The sequence below is a fragment of the Schistocerca piceifrons genome, unplaced genomic scaffold, assembly GCF_021461385.2.
Source record: "Schistocerca piceifrons isolate TAMUIC-IGC-003096 unplaced genomic scaffold, iqSchPice1.1 HiC_scaffold_1408, whole genome shotgun sequence".
Classification (NCBI taxonomy): domain Eukaryota; kingdom Metazoa; phylum Arthropoda; class Insecta; order Orthoptera; family Acrididae; genus Schistocerca; species Schistocerca piceifrons.
This window is the reverse complement of record NW_025727245.1, coordinates 7,501-12,500: the sequence shown is the minus strand read 5'-3', so window position 1 is coordinate 12,500 and position 5,000 is coordinate 7,501. Positions and strand designations below refer to the sequence as shown.

At 54.3% G+C, this 5,000-nt stretch overlaps 1 non-coding gene across 1 annotated transcript in view; it reads right to left on the bottom strand.

Annotated features, from left to right (window-relative positions):
• Positions 1 to 1,256, bottom strand: part of LOC124733760 — a 1,909-nt gene extending 653 nt beyond the window's left edge. Inside the window, exon 1 of the ribosomal RNA XR_007009123.1 lies at positions 1 to 1,256. This exon is cut by the window's left edge and continues 653 nt beyond it. This is a non-coding gene — a ribosomal RNA (small subunit ribosomal RNA).
• Positions 1,257 to 5,000: the final 3,744 nt, after the last annotated feature.

The following is a 5,000-nucleotide window of genomic DNA, read 5'->3' as shown; positions in this document are numbered from 1 at the left end:
GTGCCCTTCCGTCAATTCCTTTAAGTTTCAGCTTTGCAACCATACTTCCCCCGGAACCCAAAAGCTTTGGTTTCCCGGAGGCTGCCCGCCGAGTCATCGGAGGAACTGCGGCGGATCGCTGGCTGGCATCGTTTATGGTTAGAACTAGGGCGGTATCTGATCGCCTTCGAACCTCTAACTTTCGTTCTTGATTAATGAAAACATACTTGGCAAATGCTTTCGCTTCTGTTCGTCTTGCGACGATCCAAGAATTTCACCTCTAACGTCGCAATACGAATGCCCCCGCCTGTCCCTATTAATCATTACCTCGGGTTCCGAAAACCAACAAAATAGAACCGAGGTCCTATTCCATTATTCCATGCACACAGTATTCAGGCGGGCTTGCCTGCTTTAAGCACTCTAATTTGTTCAAAGTAAACGTGCCGGCCCACCGAGACACTCAATAAAGAGCACCCTGGTAGGATTTCAACGGGGTCCGCCTCGGGACGCACGAGCACGCACGAGGCGGTCGCACGCCTTCAGCTCGCCCCACCGGCAGGACGTCCCACGATACATGCCAGTTAAACACCGACGGGCGGTGAACCAACAGCGTGGGACACAAATCCAACTACGAGCTTTTTAACCGCAACAACTTTAATATACGCTATTGGAGCTGGAATTACCGCGGCTGCTGGCACCAGACTTGCCCTCCAATAGATACTCGTTAAAGGATTTAAAGTGTACTCATTCCGATTACGGGGCCTCGGATGAGTCCCGTATCGTTATTTTTCGTCACTACCTCCCCGTGCCGGGAGTGGGTAATTTGCGCGCCTGCTGCCTTCCTTGGATGTGGTAGCCGTTTCTCAGGCTCCCTCTCCGGAATCGAACCCTGATTCCCCGTTACCCGTTACAACCATGGTAGGCGCAGAACCTACCATCGACAGTTGATAAGGCAGACATTTGAAAGATGCGTCGCCGGTACGAGGACCGTGCGATCAGCCCAAAGTTATTCAGAGTCACCAAGGCAAACGGACCGGACGAGCCGACCGATTGGTTTTGATCTAATAAAAGCGTCCCTTCCATCTCTGGTCGGGACTCTGTTTGCATGTATTAGCTCTAGAATTACCACAGTTATCCAAGTAACGTGGGCACGATCTAAGGAACCATAACTGATTTAATGAGCCATTCGCGGTTTCACCTTAATGCGGCTTGTACTGAGACATGCATGGCTTAATCTTTGAGACAAGCATATGACTACTGGCAGGATCAACCAGGGAGCTGCGTCAACTAGAGCTGAGCAGCCGGCCGCCCGGGAGTGTGTCCCGGGGGCCCGCGCGAACACGCAAGCGTCCGCTCAATCATTCTGCAAACAGGAGGAGGCTGAGCTCCCCTGCACAATACACCTCGAAACCCTCTCAGGTCCCGGCGGCGCGCAGCGCCGTCCCAAGTACTTGGTCGGGTTCGAGAGAGGCGCAATCGCCCGGAGTTAGGCGAGTAGACGCTTTCGGTGCGACCACCCGTGCTCCCAACTGAGCTTGCCGCTGCCGACAGAGGCCCGGGAGCGTGCTGTCGTGGCATTGCCGGCGGGAGACAACACGCGCCACCTACGGTGACCGGCAGCTCCAACGCCAGCGCCACAGAAGGACAAAAGCCCCACTTGGGTGCCGAAGCGAACTCTCCCAGCACAGCGCACGCGCCAACACATCCGCACAGCTGCGATACAAACCACCAGCGAGAACCGCTGGGGCGACCGAGCAGCAGACGGCGTCGCGGCGCCGAGCGCCGGGCGGCGGCGCATCCTCAACGCACACAGTCCTCAATCGGACCAGCACACTGAAGATGTCCACCGCGCTTCGCACCGGGCCCGCGAGGACCTACTTTGGCCGCACGGCGCCGCGCGCAGGGTGCGCCGGCGCGCAGCTGCGACGCCTGCCGCGTCCGTCGGCCGGCGCGCCTGCCACTGGCCGCCCCCACCAGCCGGCTGTAGCGCGTGCGCCCACGCACCGCGCGGCCAGCACGCCGGGAGGCGCCCCCTCACCGGCCGGGGACGGTCCCACCCAGCCACCGCCGCGTATCGCTTCACACCCAGATGCCGTTCAGTTTCGTCGGCATGGTGGGTATCGCTGGAACAACCGGTTAGTACCTCAACCTATCGTCGCCATCACCGATTCACCCCTAGCGAGAACAACCGCACCACAACAGGTTACCATTTGTTCATTTGCGTAACTTCACCAGAAAACGCAGGCGTCCATCGCCATTTGCAACTTCAACGATTATTGCATGCCTGTGTCAGGTGTCACGCCACACTACGTCTGCCCACATACACGCAACAAAATGTGCACGCCTAGACAATACGTGGAAGGTGGCCCCCGTACGTATGCGATGTCCATTGCTCGAACGACTGTCAACCGGCCTCTGTAGCATGTCGCAGATATGGAACGCGGTGCACCATGCCATCACGGTGTGTGAGGAGAGACGACTAGGTCCGAATACATCAACAGACAGCTCATGCTGATCGCCATCCACGGCGTCCGTTCCTCCCACACGTCTCTATGGCGTACCACACTGCAATCCAGCTCTCATAGGGAGACGACACGTAGCTGCGTGCACAATATTTGCACTGTATGGTCCGCCGTTTTTGGGCGCAGTCGTTGTGCGGTCACACATGTGCCACGATGTATCATTCAGTACATAAGGACGAATGTGCAGTACAGATTGTGGTTCACGCGTACGACATCAGCGGACAGTTGACACAGGCCGCACCACAACGTAGCCTGAGTACGTCGCATGCGAAGGGCATTGAACATGCAAACTTCTCACCAACCAGCTTGCGAAGGCAGGGGGCAAGGTGGGGACGTGGGGAGGGGCGGCATGTACGTCCTGCTGCCATCCACATTACAGTGTACAGCAGGAGCATGTGGAAAGTGAGCAAGACTTGCAAGGTGTTTAACATGAAGCGATACACAGGGGTGCGGGCAGTGCGAGTAGCGAACTATATTGCGAGGGTTGCGGGTGGGCAACACTACAGTAATTGAACGAGTCGTATAACAATTACAGAGCAGGTTTAGGCGACAACATGGGTTAGGTTAAGGCACAACATGGGTTAGGTTAAGGCACAACATGGGTTAGGTTAAGGCACAACATGGGTTAGGTTAAGGCACAACATGGGTTAGGTTAAGGCACAACATGGGTTAGGTTAAGGCACAACATGGGTTAGGTTAAGGCACAACATGGGTTAGGTTGAGGCACAACATGGGTTAGGTTGAGGCACAACATGGGTTAGGTTGAGGCACAACATGGGTTAGGTTGAGGCACAACATGGGTTAGGTTGAGGCACAACATGGGTTAGGTTGAGGCACAACATGGGTTAGGTTGAGGCACAACATGGGTTAGGTTAAGGTACAACATGGGTTAGGTTAAGGTACAACATGGGTTAGGTTAAGGTACAACATGGGTTAGGTTAAGGTACAACATGGGTTAGGTTAAGGTACAACATGGGTTAGGTTAAGGTACAACATAGGTTAGGTTAAGGTACAACATAGGTTAGGTTAAGGTACAACATAGGTTAGGTTAAGGTACAACATAGGTTAGGTTAAGGTACAACATAGGTTAGGTTAAGGTACAACATAGGTTAGGTTAAGGTACAACATAGGTTAGGTTAGGTTAGGTTAGGTTACACGTTGTTGTACGGAAAGGTGTAGGGGGGGGGGGGCGGGGGCGGCAGGTTCGTTGATAGTGATTATAGTAAGTGAATGCTTGTGACATGATCAGATTTGTCACGTCAGGATGCACCTTTGGCTTATTAGAGGCGGCGCTCCAATTCTATGCTTGTGTGAGACCTGTGTCTTTGACTCATGTCATTGTTTGTGCGCTGTGACAGGAGGTACTATTGTGATGTTGGGTGCACCGTTGTATAGGACATGTGTGGGTGTTGGTGCCTGGTCTGCGCAATGGTGGATGTCGAAAGGCTGGGATATTGTATTTTCCGCACGGACCTCCTGGTCTGGTTGTGATAGTGTGGATTGTGTAATGTGGCGGAGAAGATGCACTGGATGTTGTTCCATGCTGGTGCTTACATATTGTATGTGCGCCTGTTAGAAGCAGAGAGTGGTGCGTGATCAGAGTGTCTGGCTGACGTGTGGTTCCCATTTTGGGCAGACTCTTTCAGCATGTATACGGACAGTTGTGTATATTTGCTGTAGTTTGATGGCTCTGCATTGATTACTAATCAGCGCCGTGTGTACGGGTAATCTGGTTCCAGTCCAAAATGTTCCATCTGTGTACATTAGTGACAAAGACTCCCCCCATGCAGTGGGGCTCGGTCTGTTATAACTCTTCCGCGTAATATATTTGCCCCACGTTTTTGCGACTGCGAGTGCGAGTGCAACGCGCATGGGGACCGACATGCTGATGGCTCGGTATCGGACGCCGTACAGTGAGCAACGCGATCGCGTCTCTCGCTCGTAAGTGGTACAGGTCGCGGCTCATGTATACGGACAGCGGGAATGTCGCATATTGGAAATAACTCTTCATGAAACGCAAGTTATAGGGGTGGATTGCACTTTACGAGTGCGGGAAACGTCCGCCGTTCATCCGCTGGAGGTGCGAGTTTGGCGGTTGGGGTGGTGCACGAACGGGTGCGGGTGGCGTCATTGCCGGTCCACGGCTTCGTGCGGCAGAGCCACTGGAGATTGGGTGCTATGGTCGACAGAGGCTGCAGCCTTTGTGGGTGGCGTCGAAAGGCGGCCACTGTGGCGCCATCGCTGTCTTAGTCGGCTTGGCGTCTCATAGATGGCGGTAGCGTCGTTGCAGGAGGTCATGTTGCGGGAGACCTACAGATGGCGGTATGTTTTGTGGTGCGGACGTAGTGTTGTCAGATGCGCATAGATGGCGGTATTGCATGTGGTGTCGCCCTATTTTCATAGATGGCGATACTGTTTTGCCGGCATGGGTGGCGTAGTTCCGTCGGATCCCTGTAGGTGGCAGTGTGCTATGTCTACTGTCGACACCCACGGCACCAC